Raw genomic sequence first — 22,720 nt, forward strand, 5'->3', positions numbered from 1 at the left:
TGGCTTGGGGGTCCCATCTCCCTGCACTAGAGTTCAGTTCAGGGGTCCTGTCTGCCAGGTCCACTGCTCAGAGACCCCGCAGTTACCAGTTGCAAGAGGAATGGTGAAATCCTGGTATCTGGAGTCTGCAGACCAATAGCCTGAAAATTAACTGTTTTTATGTAGGCACTTTTATTTTTATTTTATTATTAATTGATATTATTTTATTTTATTTGTTTATTTTTATTTTATTTTACTTATCTTCGATCATTCAGTATACTTTGGTTTGGTGGTTGGTGATCGTTTATTGGGACTATTCATGGAACTCAAACCCAGATTGGCTACAAACAAATTAAGCATTGTCCCCATTGTATATGTCTCCATCGAATAGCTTGTTGCAGCTTCTAATTTAATACTTGCATCCTTGCTGCATTTATATAATAGAAATGAATATATATATATATATGTATATGTATATGTATATATATATATATGTATATGTATATGTATATATATATATATATATATATAGAGAGAGAGAGAGAGAGAGAGAGAGAGAGAGAGAGAGAGAGAAAGAGAGAGATGGCCTCTTTACTTGAACCACGCTCTATTAAATCTTTTCTTTGAAAGCTTCCTTTCTTTTGTCAATCTTCATAGAATTGTGTCATTGCCCAGGATGGGGATTTAACTTAACAAATAAGTTAAAAAAATAATAAGTGAAGAAAAATAAGGAAATAATAAGTAAAGAAATAAATTGTTCAGGAGTCAGAGCAAGGTCTAACTGGTTTCAATCCCTCAATCCCATAAAAGATTCCCAGAGCCTCCCAGGAGTAATTTCTGAGAGCAGAACCAGAAGTAAACCCTAAGAGTTCCTGAGTGTGCACACCTGAAAAAGAACTACAGTGGTTGAGTTTTGTGGGTGTTTTATAAATCTTGGATATATGTCCTTAATCTAATGTACTGTGTACAAATATTTTCTTCTGTTCAGTCGCTTGCAGGTAGCTGTCTCAAGCATCCAAGTCAGTAGTAAGACCTGAAGCACTGCCTAACGTGGACCCAAAACAAAAGAAAAATTAAGTTTATAAATTTAGAATTAAAAAAAAAACATTGCATTTGATTTAACCTATTGGACCACTGAACTTGTGCTTCCTCACCAATGAGGCTTTTTTTACTTTCTTGTCATTCAGTAATTCACTGGAGAATACTTTTAATCTCCTTCAAAAAACTTTTTGAATTCAAAATTTGGCTAACTTTTTAATACAAGAAGTCTAGATTTTAGTCTGTATTTGTTTGCTCTCTGCTTCCAACCCTATTTTAATCATTTCTTGTTTTTGATTGAATATAAGAAAAGCACATCACTTCATTTCTTTTCACTTGGATACATAAATACTAGAGTTATTAATTCGCCAAATTTTAGTTTTAGTTAAGAGAATAGAAAAGCTAAGTGAGACAGAGATAGGGGAGAATGGCCAGTTGGTGCAATAGTTAAAACATAAATATATCAATAAATGTCACCATGTTATATATAGGCATAGTCATGGAACAAGGTCAATAGAATATGAGGTCACTAATTATAAATCACAATAACAAATCTAATAGTAAAATCTTTGAAATATTAAAAGTCTTAATGACATCTGAAATACTGGAAGAATTACCAAAAAGTATCTGAGACAGAAAGTGAACACATGAGATTGGAAAAAAAGTCCAGATAGACTTCTCAGGAGCTGGGTTGCCAAAAACCTTACATTTATAAATAAATAAATGGCGAAAATAAACCTACAGGAACAATAAAGCAAGATGTGTTTGTATCTTAATTCTCTGAAGTAGATACTGTAAATATTCCTTTTCAATATTTTGAAAGTGATCACTGAGAAGACTAAATCAGTCATGACAATTTCATGGCTAGAGATGCTCATAGCCAGATCATACACAAGTAATCTTATTCCAGCATTTGCAGCTTTAATTCAGTAGCTTGAAACTCTTATCAAAAACAAAAAGAAATGCCACATGTTCCAGGATTCAAGCTGATGATCTATTATTTTTTTTTTCAAATAACTGGAGAGATCCAAAGCCAGGATTTGTCTTCTAAATACAGTTAAATGTGGCCATAAAACAAAACAAAAAATGTATCCAATATCATTAAGTCCAATTTAAAACTGGAAACCAGATTTGGATGCAGACTATTTTGAAGCCTATTTGACTTACACATGCAAATCATGTGTAAAAATGTTTTTACACTGCCCATTAAAAACAAAATAACAAAGTGGCACACTGAATTCTAACCATCACTTATAGGAATTAATCAGATAAATTTTCATGAGGTATAACATAGGAGTCTCAGAATAAAAATTAGGGTTCATGTTATAGATGGTCTGTGAGTGACAAAACTAATAAAATGTAAGAACCCAAGAAAGAAAGCATAAGCACTGTCATGCCCCATAAGAAAGCAGAGCACAGGAAGAAAGCTAGGCTTTGCTCAAGCCCAAACATGCCATTTCCATCTGTTCTCCCCTACATCCACACAAGTGCCCTTCTTTTATTGGTTTTTTATTATTCTTTTCCATCTCTGTCTCTAAAGAATATGTTTATGTTTAGTGAAAATAAATAGTTATTGGAACATATTGGATGCCTTTTCTTTGTCTTGCATTTTACCTATTCTCACTAGGTATAAACAAGTTCATTGCCAAGACTTATCATGGGTATATAATGTACAGAAGTAAACATATGCTGTTTCTATGTGATATTGTACTAGCCATTGCAAGAAAGTAGCTATTGTGAGGCATCATGATTTTCAATAGAAAACAGTGCAGGGAAGGTTTGCTTTTATACAGCAGGTGTCACCTACATTTTTTTCCAGCCAAACTTCAGTGCTTTTATATGCTGTGTTCCTATAACTACTATTCCAAGTTAAAAAGATGGCCTATTTATGCTTTCTATAATGTAAATTAATAGAAAATGTGGCACAACTGACCTTATAAAATTATCAAGTCCAGCATCAGGTGACAGAAGAAAGAGAGAAGTGGTTGGTAAGCACCAAACTAGTTACACAAACAAAATATAGACTTTCAAAGTAATCTGTATAAGATTAAGGCCCAGTGCCAGTTTTTTGTTTTGATTTGTTTTGTATTGTTTTTGTGATCTCACATTTCTGTACACAAAATAGTAGTTTGGGAACTAGAGCAGATAATATAGAAATAGTCTTTCTGTACATTACTCATGGAATACAAAACATTCAATGATCTAAGTGTGAGATTGATAAGGATCAAGTAGAAAATGGGGCATTGGTGGTGGGAATGTTGCACTGGTGAAGTGGAGGTATTCTGTTTATGACTAAAACCCAACTATAAACATGCTTGTAATCCTGGTGCTTAAATAAAGATATATATATATATAAAGAAAATATGTAATTATTTCAGTGTTTAAAACAAAAAAAATTCCCTGTAAAATTTAGCAGATATTTTTACTTTTTATAATTTTAGTCAATAATAATTTTTATAGATATATAACATTTACTAAATAGGTTAGATCCATCTGATACTGTGAAAGTGAAGGGCAAAGAGAAAACACATTGCTAGTGGCACTATTATTATTGCCAGCCAATAATATGAACAAAATTATCTATAATATAATTTTTATATTCCTATAGTATGTGATTATTCTATATCTATCTCTTCCCCTCTGACTCACTTCACTTAGCATAAAACATTTCATATCCAGAGATAACAGGGATGAGGGCTAGGAGGATTAGGAGGACCATGAGGACCATCCATGGTAGGAGCTTACAAACATAGGCAAATAGCCAGGTAGTGTAGTTAGGACACAGAAGGGAAAACTATAACAATGATAACTGGAAATAATCACTCTGGACAAGAACTTGCAGCTGAAAGGAAATAAAGCAACATGCAAGGTGCTCCTTCAGTAACAAAATTGTCAATAATATACATATTACAAATATGTATATAAAGAAAAAAGTAAGGAAAGAAAGAATGAAAAAGAAAGAAGAAAGGGAGAGAAAGGAGAAAGAAGAAAGAAAAGAGAGAAAAAGAAAGGAAAGAAAGAAAAAGAAAATAAGGAAAGAAAAGAGAAAGAAGAAAAAGAAGAAAGGAAAAAAAGTAAAGAAGAAAAGAAAGAAAATAAAGAAGGAAAAAAGAAAGAGAGAAAGAAAAGGAAAGAGGAGAAAAGAAACCAAAGAAAGAAAAAGAAAAGAAAAAGGAAATAAAGAAAAGAAAGAAAAATGAAAGAAGAAAGAAAAAGAAAGATGAAAGAAGAAAGGCAAGAAAGAAAAAGAAAAAAAGACAAGAAAAAAAGAAACGAAGAAAGAAAGAAAGAAAGAAAGAAAGAAAGAAAGAAAGAAAGAAAGAAAGAAAGAAAGAAAGAAAGAAAGAAAGAAAGAAAGAAAGAAAGAAAGAAAGAAAGAAAGAAAGAAGGAAGGAAGGAAGGAAGGAAGGAAGGAAGGAAGGAAGGAAGGAAGGAAGGAAGGAAGGAAGAGAAAGAAAGAAGGAAGGAAGGAAGAAAGAAAGAAAGAAAGAAAGAAAGAAAGAAAGAAAGAAAGAAAGAAAGAAAGAAAGAAAGAAAGAAAGAAAGAAAGAAAGAAAGAAAGAAAGAAGAAAGAAAGAAAGAAAGAAAGAAAGAAAGAAAGAAAGAAAGAAAGAAAGAAAGAAAGAAAGAAAGAAAGAAAGAAAGAAAGAAAGAAAGAAAGAAAGAAAGAAAGAAAGAAAGAAAGAAAGAGAAAGAAAGGAAGAAAGAAAGAAAGAAAAGAAAGAAAGAAAGAGAAGAGAAAGAGAGAGAGAGAAAGAGAGAGAAAGGAAGAAAGAAAAAGAGGAGGGAGGGAGAAATGAAGGAAGAAAGGAAAGAAGAAAGAAAAAGAGGAGGAAGGAAGGAAGGAAGGAAGGAAGGAAGGAAGGAAGGAAGGAAGGAAGGAAGGAAGGAAGGAAGGAAGGAAGGAAGGAAGGAAGGAAGGAAGGGAGGGAGGGAGGGAGGGAGGGAGGGAGGGAGGGAAGGAGGGAGGGAGGGAGGGAAGGAGGGAGGGAGGGAGGGAAGGAGGGAGGGAGGGAGGGAGGGAGGGAAGGAGGGAGGGAGGGAGGGAGAAAAAATTGTCTGCATCATAGTTAGGTAGGGGAGAGGACAAGAGAATTTAAATAAATTAATTTAAAAAAATATCCACTAGTTCATCTGGACTTGTAGGACAAGTATATCCTGGTAGTTAGCCAAGGCATATTTCAGGGTCTTAAGGTGTTATGTTGATGCAATCTACCCAGAATATTGTGACTTCTCGAAATCTTAAAAAAATCTTCAAAAAGGAACAATCAATAGTTCAATTCAGCATCAAAAACTGGGCTATATTGCTTATTTTTAATTAGATTTTGTCATGACTTCCTCTGTTCTGTTTCTTAGTCTTATTTTCTGGGTCTTATTGATAATAAGCAGAATATCATGATCTCTTCTGAATAAGTAGTTCTACGATTTCCTTTCCAATCTTCTCCCATCCATCTACTGTAAGATTAATAATTTATTTGCAAGTACATGCTATTTTCTATTTTATGGGTAATACAATACCTCAATATCTGTTCAGGTGTTCACTGTTGTCATGTTTGTAATAATGACATCTGGGTTAGCAAGTATGCAACTCATAGAATTTCTGGAATTCAAATAGAGAATAATCTTTCCTCACATAATAATTTGATAAATTGCTTCTTAAAATACGTTTGGAAAAAATAGGAATCTATTGCATCATATACAGAGAACTTACACGCTTGAAGATGAAAAGTACAAGTATTTAAAGACAATTGTTCTGAATCATTAAAGTCAAACTAATTTCTAATAAGAAAGATTACCCCCCCCAAAAGAAAGATACCAAGAAAGATATTTGGGGAAGTTTACAAGCTGATTTTAAAATTTATATGAAAGAGCAACAAAAAATTGATCAAGATCCTGGGAGCAGGGATAGTAGTGCAGGTAAGGTGCTTGACTTACACACAGAGAATCCAGTTTTCAATCCTTATCTCCCCCCATAGTCCCACTAGATATTTTTATCTGGAGTGAATCCTGAGTACAGAGCCAAGAGTATGCCCTGAGAACTCATGTGAATATCCACACACACACAAAAAAAAAATCAAAACAAAAGAATCATAGTGTTTCTCTTTTTTCTTTTTTTTTTTTTTTGTTCGTTTGTTCTTTTCTTTTCTTCTCCCATATCTTTTCTTATATCTCCAACAGAACCACATTACTGGAATCACCTTGATCAGCCTCATAATTTGAGGGGGAAAAATAGATGGTATTAAGACCAGACAGTCATATATTCATTCATTTGGTGAAAATAAAAAATGATCAGACTTGAACACTAAATCCAAAGTCAATGACAACAGAATTGATACCCAATCTACAACAAACTAGCACTAGCATTACGGGAAGTAAAGGAGAGAGATAAGGGATGCATGCTGGGAGCAGGGGTGGAGGGAGAACAACACTGGTGGTGGGAATGCCCCTCATTTATTCTCACTACGTGCCTTAAATATTACTGTGAAAGATTTGTAATTCGCTTTGACCACAATAAAAAATAATAATAATAAAAAAAAGAATCATAGTCCTTAAAAACAAAAAATAATTAAGCCCACAGGGTTTCTCAGAGAGTTAGTAAAGGATTTAAGGAACTCACAAACATCTTATTCTGGCTCAACCCCCAGCACTATATGATCCCCCAAGAATCTCCAGGTGTGACCACAGGGGGCAAAAAAAAAAAAAAAGGAATAAGCCCTGAACATTACTGACTACAAATTATTTTACCATAGTTATGAATCACTCTAAAGTTACAGTAATTAGAAATGCTGTTTGGTAGTCACAGAAAGAAAAGCTGATTACTAAAACCTAATAAAACAGCCAAAACGCATCTCAGAAACCTAATTTACTGAAGAATGGTTATTGAAGGTGAAACCTGGGCAAGTAGATGGCGCACTGGGAACTCTTCTCTTTGGTGTTTTATAACTGTAAATTGGCACACCTGCTTTGAAAAACAATTCAGCATTATTTTATAAAGTTGAAGATGTTCCACAGTTCATAAAATTCACTCCTAATTATGCCTCTGAAAAAATTCCATAACATGTGAATAAGAGATTAACATGAATATTCATGGTGGCATTGTTCATTATAAATAAAAACACATTAAAACATGGGGGAATATACTGCACAGGGGAAAAGGTTCTTAAAGTACAACTACAACCAACCAAATACTTCATAAAACTAGACCCTTAGTTTTTAAAAATGGAACATGAATAGCCCAAGAAAGCTGGAAGAATTCGGAAAGGTTGCAATGGTAACCCATAGATGGAAACACAAAAGCACAGCTGAAGGAGAGAGAAGTCTAAGAACTTGGAGACACCAGTTTTAGTACTTCAGTCTCAAAAACTTCCAAATAGAGAGTAAGCTCCATAGAATCTTCTAAAGCTGGGACCAATAACCAGACACTAAATCTCAATAATTTTAGCCACATACCATGTCAATTATGTCTATCTTTCAATTAACCTAAGTCTGTTGGAAATCCAGGGAATCTATCTTCAGAGTAGGTAGCTGGGAGCTGCAGATCCTTCATCTAAAGTAAACTACAGCTTGTTTATGGATATGGACCTATGCAGTAAAATTTTCCAAATCACATGAATAAAAGCACAGAAAAATCAAAACAGAACTAACAGAAAAAAAATTTAGTGAAAGAATTAAAGGGATATAAGGGTATATCCTAGTAGCTTCAGAACTATTTGAATCATAAGTTTGTTTAGGTGTGATGTTTTTATATGAATTATATTATTATTCTTCATAATCTACCATTTCAAATTCATCATTTTGTAGTACACAATAATGTACTAGTTAGATTAAAAAGACATTTAGTAGAAAAATGTTTGCTTGGTTCTGGAACATATTAAAAGTGAAGAAAATTATAAATCAGAATTTTTTCAATTTGTTTCTGTATAAAACATAAACTATTGAGAGTTTATGTTATGACTTTCTATAATTTACAACAAGAAAGCAGACAAAATAAAGACTACCAAAATTCAGTTAAATGAGATATATTTTAAAACATATTAGATATATAACTGGAATATTACATGCATATATTATTATAGTCAAATACTAATTCTTTTCACTAAAATAAAAAGGTGCTAGTTTAATATAAGTAGCACACTACTCATCTATATTTGAATATAAACTTAAAATTAAAATTGTGTTTTTAATGTACAATAAGTAATTTGGAAATAGTCCCAATAAACATGGAATGAGTTTTTACTTCTGGAAAGAAGAATGCATTTGAAATAAAGAGGTTTGGGGGGCATATTTTAATTTCACTCATAATAACAATGTGCTCATAATGATTTACCAGGCATTTGGACATTCTCTTTCTTCTTTCTTTTTCTTTCTTCTTTCCTTTTTTCTTTCTCTTTCCTCTTTCTTTTTCTCTTTTTCTTCATTTTTCTTTTTCTTCTTTCTTTCTTCTTTATTTCTTTCTTTGTTCTTTCTTTTTTTTACAGCATAACAGCAGTTTTTAGGGGCCATAACAGCAGTTTTTAGGGAGATACTACTAACTAAGTCACTCTGAGCATCCGGACAGGCCTGGAAGACTACATTTGGGGTGCTGGCAATCAAGGTTTGAACCCTAAGTTGCTCTGTGCAAGGCAAAAGTCTCACCTACAATGCTATCCTCTGACCTCCAGGAATTTGAACTTAAGAAGAAAAAAAGAATCCTTGTTGAAAATAAAGAGCATACATAGAAGAAAAGGTTTTTTTTTAATTACTTTCATCTAATAGCTAAATTGATGCAAAGAAACTTTAATTTTGTATGTATAGAGTCTTCATAAATAATGAAAAGTAGGGAACTATCAAAGTATAAACATATTTTATATTTTGGTTTTTGGTTTTAGCTACACCCAGCTGTGCTCAGGGCTTATTTATTCCTGGCTCTATATTTAGGAATTACTAATGGACGTGCTCTAGGGGGAAATATGTGTGCTGGGGACTTAATCCAGGTTGGCAAGTGCAAGGCAAACACCCTGCCCACTGCAATCTCTGCAGACCAATTTTTATATGTTTTAGAGGAATGAATATTAATTCTGTGAAGAACTTACGACATGAAGGAGTAAGCTTGTTACTCATTAGTAGGGAAAAGAAACCTGAGCAAATATTTTGTAACCTCCACACTCGGAATTACTTCTTTTAGGCAATAATGCTGCCTCTGGATACAAGAGGTTACATTTCATGTGTGAGATTTTTTTTTTCTTGCTTTTAGCGGGATATTCATCTTAGAATATTTTTATTTCACAACTATTTCTACATTAATTTTTATTCAAAATATTAGGACAAAGAAGCAAAATTTGGAGTAAGCATCAAAATATCATGCTTGATTAGCTTCTAAATATATAGATGAAAAACAGAAGCCAAGAGTGTGCAAAATACCATAAATGTATGATTTTATTTATGATTAATCAACTAGGTTATGGGTCTTTTTCTTTGTAACTGAGTTTTCCTAATAAAGGATTTTTGTATTATCACTCCCAGTGTTCTTTATTTTGCAGTGAATCACATTAAAATGCATGAAGGATAATAAAACTATATTTCTGCCTTTTCTCTTCTCCTTTTCAGTTTATTATTAACAAGTAAATACACAGGATGCCTGGAACTTCAACGCTTTCTCTTGCTATTTTCTCTGACTTTAGGACAGGTGCTAATGAATAATGAAATGAGAAAAGGCAGAATATAAAGTATGGACATTCACATCTCACATAGGATATCATCAAACCCTAAATAATTATAAGTTGATATCAAAAGATGAGAATATCTATGAGTTTCTATAATTGCTTTTTCTAAAATAGAAATAGCTTTTCAACTCTTGTAATATTTACATTTCAAATTCAGATACATTTTTGGAAAATAAATATTTACTGAATATTCCTGAGTGAAGATATTCCTTAGACAAGGCTTGTTAAAGAGCATTTCTAATATTTATCAACATCTAAATATTATGGAATAATTTAATAATGTTAGCACTAATTTTACTCTCCCTCTTATAATAACTTATGAGATTTTTATCTATAATATTTAATATTTTAGTATGTCATCATTTTTTCAGTACTATTTTAATCAATTAATTTACATTAAAACTGTGAGCAAAAGGGGCTGGAGAGAGAGCATGGTGGTAGGGCATTTGCCTTGCATGCAGAAAGACGGTTGTTCGAATCCTGGCATCCCATAGGGTCCCTTGAGCCTGCAGGAGCAATTTCTGAGCACAGAGCCAGGAGTAACCCCTGAGCACAGCTGAGTGTGACCCCAAATAAACAAAACAAGACAAAACAGAAAACTCTGAGCAAAATATCTTACTTTAGTCTAATGGCAAAAGAATGGAAAAACCATCCGACCTCTCAATGCAGGACAATTAGAAAATCAAATGAACTCTATAACAGTAATTTTTATATTATATGAAAACTCATTTTAGTCAACCTATATTTTTACAGCTAACATTCCGATTTTATTCCTTCACATGATTATTAACAGAAAACTATATGAAAATTTTTATCAACGATTACTTTTTGAGATAACTTCTTTAAAGTCATGTTTGAAGAAAGGACAGATCTCCAGAGTCCATATAATATTCTATATATTCCTGGAGGCCATATTACTGTAAACAAAAAAATCAAATCAAATTACAGGGATTCTAAGTTTAGGCAATATTGATACTTTGAGTTAGATAGTTATTTTATATTTCAGAAAATTTTTGTTTTCTTTTTTTCTTTTTTTTTTTTTACTTCTTTCTTTTTTTAGGGGAGAGAGAAGAGGAGAGAGGGGAGAGAGGAGTGAGGAGACAGGGGGAGAGGGGAGAGGATGAGAGAGGGGAAAGAGGGAGGAGAGGAGAGGAGAGAGAGAAGAGGAGAGAGGAGAGAGAGGAGAGAGAGGAGAGGAGAGAGGGGAGAGAGGAGAGAAGAGTGGGGAGAGGGGAGAGGATGGGAGAGGGGAAAGGAGGGAGGAGAGGAGAGGAGAGGAGAGAGAGAAGAGGAGAGAGGGGAGAGAGGAGAGGAGAGGAGAGGGGAGAGGAGAGAGGAGAGGGAAGGAGAGGGGAGAGGAGAGAGCTCAGATTAATTTTTAAGAGGGGTTCTGGAAAGGTCCTGTCATATATTATCAAACATTGAACAGTAATCCTAATCTTTTATATTTTTAAAGAATTATTTATTTAAATACCATGATTACAAATTTAATTGTAGTTGGGTTTCAGTCATAACAAGAATACCCCACTTCACCGTTGCAACTTTCCCTTCATCAATAGTCCCATCTCTTCCTGCCCTACCACAGCCTGTATTCGAGACAGTCTTTCAACATCCCTCACTCACTGACATTGTTATGATAGTTCTCAGCATAATTATTTCTCTAATTGCACTCACCACTTTTGTGGTGAGCTTCATATATTGATTGGTCCTTCTGGCCCTCAACTCTGGGAATTATTTCAATGTCTTTAATTTTTCTTAAAACCCATATATGAGTGAGACTATTTTGTGTGTGTCTCTCTCCCTCTGATTAATTTCACTCAGCATAATAGTTTCCATGTACATCCATGTATAAGTATTTCTAATCTTTGCCCTGTAGATGCAAGCAGAACCCCTCTAAATCTAACAGTCAAAATTGCTCCAGAAATTTCTCCCAGTGTCTCTGGAGATGTGAAGTAAAACTACACCTTATTAAGATCCACACCAATAAAGAAATGTTAATTGTGATGGAACATCAAAATTTATTGTTCTAAAATTGTTTACTTAATTACTTTAATATAAAAATGTTCCTTTCTTCAATTCTATAAACTATATCACCAATATAATTATCTTATACTATTTCTGACCAGGACATAAATTCCCTCAGAATCAGTGAAAATATACACAATATGAGAGTGGAATAATATTTTTAACATATACAGTTATATTGTAAATTATTCATTTTCATTAGAAACACTACATGGACTTGCAAGAACCACAAGTAGCACTAAAACATGGACAAGCATTGCCCAAACTCTCTTCAAATTTATTTCCTAATAAAAATAATGTAGCTTTGAATTATTAAGAATTTTATTTTTAATGATGAAATTAAGGAGAAATTAAGCCTTTATATAAGAAAAGGAGTTGTCCATTATATAAGAAAAGGTGGTTTGTTTTTGTTTTTTAATTTTTTTGTCATATCTGGTGATTTTCCGGGTTTAATCCTAGTTCTGTGCTCTAGAATTACTTCTTATGGTTCTCAGTGGACCGTACGGAAATGTTAAGGATTGAGCCTTAGTGGGGCCACATGCAAGACAAGGTACCCAATCCGCTGTACTAAAACCTCAGACCCCTAAATAATAAATTGCCATGGTGACGATGCGTTCAATACAAAATTAAATGAGCTTGTCTCTAAAAAATTAGACAAATGTGGGGGCCGGAGAGGATAGCACAGCAGTTAGGGGCTTGCCTTGAATGCAGAAGGACGGTGGTTCGAATCCCGCATCCCATGTGGGCCCCCGTGCCTGCCAGGGGCGATTTCTGAACATAGAGGCCAGGAGTGAAGCCCTGAACACTAGTAGGTGTGACCCACCCCCCCCAAAATTAGACAATTGTACTGATATTTTCTTTAAGAACAATTTCTAATAAAACAAAATCTTGACTTGGTTTAAAAACAATTAGAACAAGCCTATAGGTATATTAAAGGTAAAATAGTGCAATTGTGCATCACAGTGTTGATCTGTGAGTTGCATAAGCTTTCTTCCTTTATAGTTTAGGATCATATCATTGTTTTTGTTTGCTGTCTCTGTTTTATGAGTCACACCTGTTTATTTTTAGAACTGACTCCTGTCTCATATCAGGCAATGTTCAAGAGATCATTTACAGGGCTGGATATTGAACCCAGGCCAGCAACATGCATGGCAAGCAACCTTACCTTAACTACTGCACTGAAATCTCTGCATATACACCATCCATTACTGAAGATGTCTGAATTAAGACGTACGTTCAAACCTAATTTTCACTGCCTACAGATTTTTATAGATTATGGTTTAAAAGACATCCAATACTTTCATAAAACAACACCCGAGATATCAAGGATATAGGTCCATTGTAGAGAACCTGCCTCACATGTGTTAGGCTGCAAATTCAATCCCTAGCAGTGGCTCACATCTTCAAGTGTAATTTCTATCTCTGGTAGGAGCTTTTCTCAAAATCATATGTGTAGCCCTAAGCACACTACCAAATGCTCCACTAACCAAGTGTGTGGGCCCCGGCACAGAAGCATGTGCAACCATACAATACAAGTGCAAAAAGTGATAATGCCCGAGTACAAGATACTATGTTTGTTCTCAAAAAATGTCAAAACTCCTTTGAAACCACAGCATACTTCATGTCTGTGACAGAATATTAACTACATTTTTTTATTGTGTAGTCTTCTTTTCCTATTCTCGCAGGGGTCTCAAACTCGCGGCCCGCGGGTCGTTTGCGGCCCACCGCACAACATTTTGTGGTCCTGCCTTAGAGGAATCTTTTTTTGTTTTGTTTTGTTTTGTTTTAGTTGTTTGGGTCACACCCCTAAATGTTCAAGTCTTACTACTGACTTTGCACTCAAGGATCACCCCGACTTTGCTTCCTGCGGCCCCCAGGTAAATTGAGTTTGAGACCCCTGCTGGAGCTTTCTGGATGATTTCACTCAGTAAAAATAATTTTATTAGCTTTACTACCTTTAGCTTCCATAAAGTCAAGTTTTTCATCCACTTTCTTATCCTTGATACCTTAAATAAAAAACTTATAATGTATAATACTATTGGTATTAATTGATCTCTAACTGTTGCTACTATCTTGTCTTTACATGAAATTAATATTTCCTATCAAAAAATGAATTGATATTGAGACCAGAGAGATAGCACAGTGATAGGGTGTTTGTCTTGCACGCAGCAGGTCAGAGGGTGGTTTGAATCTGGATATCTATATGGTCTCTCGAGCCTTCCAGGAGCGATTACTGAGCACAGAGCCAGGACTAAACCCAACCCCCCAAAAGAACAGTGAATTGACATTATATAAGAGATTAGGCAGATAGGTATTACATATAATTTTACTCAGTTATTTTCGTAGATATATTTATGATCATATGCTCATTTAAAAGTTATTTTCAAGGACCAGAGAACTAGCACAGAGGGTAAGGCATTGCTTTGCACAAAGCTGACCTGGTTCAATACCTATATCCTATATGGTCCCTGATGCCTGCCAGGATTTATTTTTGAGTGCAAAGACAATAATAAATCCTGAGCCCCACTGGATGTGCCCCCACCACCAAAAAACATAGTCTTTTTAGTTCTTATGGTCATGGTTATACTGTGCTCAGATAAGTATTCAAAGGTTAAATTTTTCTGTGAACAACAATGTCCTTGTTGAGTTATATGCACCTTTTTTGTATAACAATAAAATATTTTTATCTGATCTCATTTTAGAACCAGTTATTGAATTTGTGATAGTATATAAATTTTTTGCTTCCTTGATTAAAACTTTATAGCTTAGTTCACAAAAGATAGTTATTGTTTAGTCTACCAAAGAGACAGAAAACATGAAAATGTTTAGGAAAGCAAAAGTGTTTTAGAAAATGTATTTTTCTATAATATAAAATAAATGTAAAATAACTGTGTTTAGGAAAATGAAGCACAAATTAAAAATAATAACCTTTTTCTTATGTGTCTTGAAATACAACATTCCCAAAGACTCATATCACTTAGAACTACAACAACATAATTGCTACAATTAAGACAACTAAATCGTGGAACGTCTATTAAACTAATTTATTTATGCAAGCTGTAGTCTATTCTTTGCATTACTTTTCAATTTGTTTCTCTAAACCTTAGTCATTCTTGAAGTGTTGTTTTCTTGAGCTTTCATATGTTTATATAGGCCTTGAATGAACCTTTGTAAGTCTATCTAAAAAAATTAAAAAATAATAGTTATTTGGCTTTTAATTTGACACTTAAACAAATCTTAAATATCTGCTTAAAATATTTTGTGGGAGGGATGGCACTCCTGGTGATGCTCACGAATTACTCCTACCTCTGTATTCAGGAAATACTCCTCATGGTGCTCAGGGGACCATACTGGATGCCAGAGATCAAGCCAGGTTAGGATACACACAGAACTCAGGAGGACCATATCCAGCAACAGGGATTATATCTGGGTTGGCCATGTACAAACTAAGTTTTCCATCTACTGTACTATTGCTCTTGCCCCAGCTAGCAATTTGTTTCTTTTTAATTTTTATTTAATTAAATAACCATAGTTTACAAAGTTATTGATAGTTGAGTTTAGGCATATAATATTTAAAACTAATCCCCAAACCAGCGTCAACTCCAGTTACCAGTGCTCTCATACACAGTCATCCCACCATCTGCCAACACATTTCCCTCAGCTCCAGCCTACCACCTTAGCAGGCACATTAAAGTTCAATAGTTTCTGTTTAGAGCTCATATTTTTGTTGTTGTTGAGTCTGTGGTTTGGATGCATAGATAGACCACTCTCCCACATCCACAATGTAAATGGTACCCACACTTTTATTTCTTCTTTACTTCCTTTTACCTTCTTCTTCTTTCCCAACTTTATTTCTTTTCTTCTTTGATCTTCCCCCTAGGTTCCAGAGTCAAGAGTGACATAGGCATTCCCTCTTTACTACATTATATTTCTAATTAAATTATTTTATAAACCACAGATAAGTGAGATCATCTGGTATTTATATTTTATCTTCTGACTTCACTAAGTATGATAGATTCCAGTTCCCAATGCTGTAGCAAATTGCTCAATATCTTTATTCCTATTAGCTGCATAGTATTCCATTGTATATCTGTACCAAATCTTTATAATTCATTCATGTCATCAGAATCTAGATCAATTCAGTATCTTAGCTATTGTATTCACTGCAATAATGAATAATTGTGTACATGCATCAATTGAATGAATGTTTTTAAATTCTGGGGATAGACACTCAAAAGTTGAACTGTTGGATCATATGGCAGATTAGTTCTAAATTTACTGAGGTTTTTTCCATACCTTTTCCACAGGTGTTGAACCAGACAACATTTCACCAGCAGTGGATTAAATTTCCTTTATCACCACATTCCTGTCAGCACAGATTGTTCTTACTAATTTTGATATGTGCCATTTTCACTGGTGTCAGATGATAATTCATTGTTATCTTGATTTATTTCCCTAGTGATAAGTGATGCTGAGCTCTTTTTCAGATGCCTATTGGCGATACACTTGTCTTCCTCTGAAAAGTGTCTATTCATTTCCTGTCCCCGTTTGTTGATAGGATTTTTTAAACGTGTCTTGTTGATCTTTGGTAACACTTTATACATCCTAGTAGATATTATCTGAAATGTTGAATAATTTTTCCATTCAGTTAGCTATCTTTTAGTTTTAGCCCATTCTACTTTGGTAACAATTTATTTTTATTAAATCAGGAAATTATATTCATTGCCATCATGTGCATCAATTTTTGTGACCAACTATTATAAACTCTTGGCAAAATTGTTTTAACCTGCTGAGTTTTATTGAAAGACCTGAGTAATAACCAAATTTTGCCCACTATACTATTTCCTTGCAACCCTATAATTCTCTTGATAAATACATTACACACTTATTGTCATTTGAGGAAACATCAGATGTTTCATTATTCTGTCTGAATAGTGAAAATATTTTATTTTTATATTTTAGTTAAGTATCACTTTCTGAGGTAAAATATTAGACCTAAATTGTGACCCAAGACATTTGATAATTGATAATTCCAATTTTCAGAACTTTTATAGATATAGAGAGGAGAGAACAGACTGTGTCTAGTAGATGCAGATCCAGGGTCTGTATGGTAGATGGTTGATTCCTAGAAAAGGTACAGAGAACCAACCATGCTGGTCCCAAGGTTCAGGAGTAAACGATTGATGTTCAAGTCAAGTCACCAAAACAAATGTTCAGAGTGGAATGTCCGATGTCGTAGGAAATTATTGAGTCTTCATCCCTAATGAATAATAACTCCTCTTGGTTTCTAATATTTTCCAATTTTAATGATCCTATGCAAAAGAAACAGTGACATAGGATATAGTATTGCAGCCTTTGGGGAAGATAATAAACTAGCAGATCCTTTCCTTGTTCTAACAAATGCACAAGAAGACTTCATGGGTGCTATATCTACTCTTTTCTAAGAATTTCTACTAGCATATCTAAATAAAAAAGTGAAAGCATAATATACCATAGTAGAGCATATACATGTTAAAGAGGAAACACTTAAGTAGTGTACAAAGAATACATATCCCTTAAATCTTTTTTGAGAGTGTCTGAGGAGAGTAGACAAATTCTGTATCCGAAATGTAGTCCACAACGCAGTCGTGGAGTTTGGAAAATGGCTCACAGCATTTAAAGATCAGGAAATGTTCTAGATCGAAAGATCTCTCAATAGCTGAAAGCAGTTGTGAGCAATCGTCTATAGCAGGGGTCTCAAACTCAATTTACCTGGGGGCCACAGGAGGCAAAGTCGGGGTGAGGCAGGGCCGCATAAGGGATTTCGCTTACTGAATATTCACAATAAAAAATCGCATTAGTAAGAAAAAAATTGCAAAGAATCGCATTAAACATTTGCATACCCCGAACGAAACTGCCCGGGGTATGCGAATGTTTAATGCAAATTTTTTCTTACTAATGCGATTTTTATTGAGATTCTTCGGTAAGCGAATAATCGCGAATATTGCGATATTTGAAGGTCGGCCGCAGGCCACAAAATGTTGTACGGAGGGCTGCAAATGGCCTGCGGGCCGCGAGTTTGAGACCCCTGGTTATAGTGAACTGTAGTAGAAATTGACCACCGAGAACACATCAGCGACAGCAGTGTGCCTGCCTTCTTCTTTGAGGATGACTTACAGTTCAATGAATCAAGTGACTCCAAAAGCAACAGCAGCCAGTGATGACATAGAGCAAGAGACCTTCATGTAGAATGAACCACGAAGAGGATCATGAGTAGTTCACATGCCAATGGTGCTGCCTGATTCTTGCTTTCCAAGTAGTCTGTGGTCTGCAGAAAGTTCACCTTGCTTGATTTATATAGATCCTATAAACTTATACCAGCGAGGTACCATAAGCACCAGGTGTCAACAACACATGGCTCCAGAGCCGCATGCAGCTGTTTTGCAATTTTGCCGTGGCTCTGACAGCAGAGCCAATAGCAAGGGGGCAGGGAGCGGTATAATTTAAATATTTTAATTGGCTATTAATTTGCCAAATATATGTTTAACATTGTTAAGTGAAGGTTATATTTTTCTTCAGATTGACAGCTAACTGCAGGAATCTGTGTATAGCATTAAGATAAGAAACAATGTATGCAGTGCTATATTTGCTTTAAATGTCTAGATGGTTTTGTGGCTCTCCGGTATTTTTTCCTTAGAAAATGAGTCCAAGTGGCTCTTTATGTCTTAAAGGTTGCCAACCCCTACACCAACCAGCACGACCACTGTGGCAGCAGTGGCATCATCTTCTTCCCAGGAAAAAGAAATGACCATGTACTGGAAGGAAGGGCTAAATACAATATGAACAGACATTATGTATAATACGAACAAACATTAAACATAGAGGTTGCCACCACACACACACTCACTCATAGACGGACAAAAGGATCAATTCATAGAAAAATTGATCCAAATAGAATGGGTCAAAGCACTTCAAAATATGAAGTCTGTATCTGGCACATAGAAGGCACATTATATAATAAATTAGTAATTTATATTCTATGGAATATTAAAATATTTGTAATAAAACTGTAATAGCTTTTGATTAGTTTATTTCACAGTTTAACAATCATTAACTAATTATATGGCTACTATCTCAAATTCTACTAGTAGAAATAAAACATGTATGAGAGCCTTTTTAATATATAAAACATTAGTATTTGGGGGCAGAAGCAGTGGCACTAGAGGTAAGGCATCTGCCTTGCAAACGCTAGCCTAGGACGGACTGCAGTTTGATCCCCTGGTGTCCCATATGGTCCCCCTAAGCCAGGAGCGATTTCTGCGTGCATAGCCAGGAGTAACCCCTGAGTGTCAATGGATGTGGCCCCCCCATAAAAAAATAATTAATATTTATTTATCAGATGTCTTTCAAAGTAAAAATGTACTTTGAAAACAAATAAATAGATAAACTTTAGCTACAACTGCCACAGAACAAAATATTAAATATTATATAGTATATTTACAGGTAATTAGAATAGAAATAAGAAAGTCTGAAGTTGAACCCTAAATTCACAATTACTAATTGTGTAATTATTTAAATAACTTGGACAAGTAATTTAAATCATAACCTTAATTTATTTTTTGTTTACTATTTTTTATTTTAATCAAAGTGGATTACATATCCTTCACAGTAATATTTTAGGTACATAGTGATATTGAATCAGAGGCGTTCCCACCACCAATGTTATCCTCTTTCCACCCCTGTACCCAGCATGCATCTCATATCCCCCTCTTTTATCCTCCAGGCTGCTATTATAAATGGTCCTCTCTGTGTCTAGTATGTTGTAAATTGGGTATCAATTCTGTTGTGATTGGCTTTGGATTTGGTGTTTAAGTTTGTTCATTTTTTATTTCTACTTAATATCCATATGACTGTTTGGTCTTGGTACTCTCCAGTATTTCCCCCTCCATTTGTGGGGCATAACAAGATGGTTCAAGTTGTGTGGTTCTGTTTGAAGGAGAGAAAATAATAATAATAATAATAATAATAATAATAATAATAATGGGGCAAACCTTAATTTCTTAACCTAAGCAATGAAAATAGCACATTTGAACTTCACACATCAATAATTTAAGAAATCGGTAAAAAAATCTTAAAATTTAAATACTCAAGTCTTAATGTGTCTTAATTAAAAAATAAATTACATACTTAAATCAAGGCCTTGAACATACTAGGTCACCTCCTCTGAACAACACAGGATATGGCTCTGGTGGCCCCCAGCACTACTACGTTGGACCTACTACTGGCCCTGGGCCTAAGCACCTCATTCATTATCAGGCTTCACTCATCGGGGCCAAGTGCCACTGGGAATGACCCAGACCGTCCAGAACTGCAGGGATGATCTCCTCCCAAAACTTTATTAACTAAAATATTATTTGTAATAAAATTATGAATAACTTAAATGAGAAGGTAGCAGATTCTAGAAAAGTAGGAAATTTAAATTTCTAATAAAATATTATAAAAATTAAAATTCTATTTATACTGATACAGTAATGAGAAATAACTTCTAACCAGGAGAGCTAATTTTCATCTACTGTTTTTAAATATAGCAATGTCTGCATAAAGTTTCTATGATATACTTTTTCAAGTATTAAAGAAAATGACAAAACTTGCAAATTGGCAAGCAAATATCCCTTGTTGCCCTATTAATAAAATCTCATCTGAGTTTGTCACAGTGGAACTCTTTTAATTAAAGAAACACAACAACACAAAACCCCTACTATGTGTTGGTTTCTAAGAACACAATATTAAATTTTGGGTAAAGAAAGTACATGAATGAGAGCCTTTTTAACATATAAAAATTAATATTTATTTATCAGATGTCTTACAAAGTAAAAGTGTACTTTGAAAACAAAACATTACACAGTGTATTACACCATTGATTTATGACATCTGCAAGAAACACAACCATTCTCATGAGAATATGCTTGAGAAAAAAAGGTAGCAAGAGCAGTAGCTGAATCTCTCCACTTCATTGCCGTAAAGAAATTCATCTCACCATTTGACCCATGTGAAAAAAACCTTAAAGATGGCATATTTTCCTTTCTATGCTGATGTCTAACTTTTCTACAAAAATGTACCAGTTTGGGGATAATAAGCAGAAACTTTCCATCTTAGAGATGCTGTACCCTTCCCTATCTTAGTTGTGCACTATGTTCTTTCAATACAACTTTCCTTAGTTTTACTGCTTTTATTACAATTAATTTTTTTATTTTCTTTTTTTTCTTTCTTTCTTGAGGGGTTAGGGCCACACTTGGTGACACTCAGGTGTTACTCTTGATTCTGCACTCAGTGATTATTTCTGAGGTGATATAACTGCCTTAGTGAACCTTAGCACCCATATCATGCAGGAACTTATAGACTTTACAGGGGTGTAGATTCTTCAGGTAATACTAAATAAATGAAAATGTATTTTAGACATAAATCAAGGAGACTCTGGGGATATAATAGAAATGATGTTATCCATTCTGAATTTCTTCAATTATAAATATTAAAATAAGTATAATATCAATGCAACAAAAATTCATATTTATAGAACTAGAACTTCCATATAATCCAGCAATGCCTCTTCTCAGTATCTGTCCCCCAAACCACAAAATTTTAATTGAAAAGACATATGCAAACCTATTTTCATTGTTAAACTTATTACAATAGCTAAGATATGGAACAATGCAAGTGCCTAACTACAAATATATGAAACGATCAAAAAATCGCGGTACACACACACACACACACACACACACACACACACAGAAATACTATGCAGCCCTAAATAAGAGAAAATCATGTAATTTGCAGCAACTAAGAGATATGCTGGATTAATTCAGTTAGAATTCAAGGGACATATGCATAATTATTTCTATTGTATATGAATCTTATATATTCACAGCAACATAAGAAGAAACAGATCTAGTTGATCTATACAATTTAGTTGGATGGTACAAGAGGGAGGAGGGTTGGAAGAAAACACTCTGGAGATGGGTTGAAATTATATTCATGAGAAATTATTATTTATATGTATTTATATTAAATATATATTTAATATTATATTAATATAATTTTATTTATTATCATTATTTATTTATAGTATGTAAAATATTTAAAAAATTTAACATTGTGGGGTTGAAGTGATAACGTAGTGGTAGGGCGTTTGCCTTGCATGTGTCTGACCCAGGAAAGACCTGGGTTCTATCTCTGGTGTCCTATATGGTCCCCCAAGCCAGGAGCGGTTTCTGAGCTCAGAGCCAGGAATAACTCCATAGCGTCACTGGGTGTAGCCCAAAAAACAAAAACAAAAACAAAATTCAACATTGGCAATAAAACGTGAGTATCCATTATTGTCAAAATACAAAAATAAATTTGAGTGAGACAAATAGAACAAGAACTTCACGATTTCAGTACCTCTGTGAAAACAATCAGAGGAAATAAATAGATCATCTGTAAATCTCAAAACAAAAAATGTCCCAAAATAAACCACAGTTATTTATTAGAAAGCATGTTAGGAAGATAACAGAAAATAGCAACTAACCAAGAGTTTGGTCTATGCCAGAAGTAGCTGTGCCCAGTCTACAGAAACACAATTCTGGTGGCTGTTTGCAGTCCTCATGAACTGGCAAAAGTAATCTAACAAAACTTCTTTTCAAAAAATTATCTCACACCAACGGGAAAAATCTCTGAATCAGTGGGTTAGTCACAAGAGTCCTGAAAATAGTGGGATCTGGGGAGACCAGAAAGAAGTAGAGGCAGGAAACACAGAAAATCTCAGAGTCAACAATTCCTTGAATGTAGTAGAAAAGATATTCAATTCAAAAAGCATTCAGAAAAGAATCACTATTTCTATTAAAAATTAAAGAAGTTTAATTTTAAACCATGTGAATTCTACACATCTGTTATCAAGTTGATTTTTTCTGTGTTAGTCTGTATTATACATTTTAATTACTCAAACAACCTAAAAAGTA

The sequence above is a fragment of the Suncus etruscus genome, chromosome 2, assembly GCF_024139225.1.
Source record: "Suncus etruscus isolate mSunEtr1 chromosome 2, mSunEtr1.pri.cur, whole genome shotgun sequence".
NCBI classification, from domain to species: Eukaryota; Metazoa; Chordata; class Mammalia; order Eulipotyphla; family Soricidae; genus Suncus; species Suncus etruscus.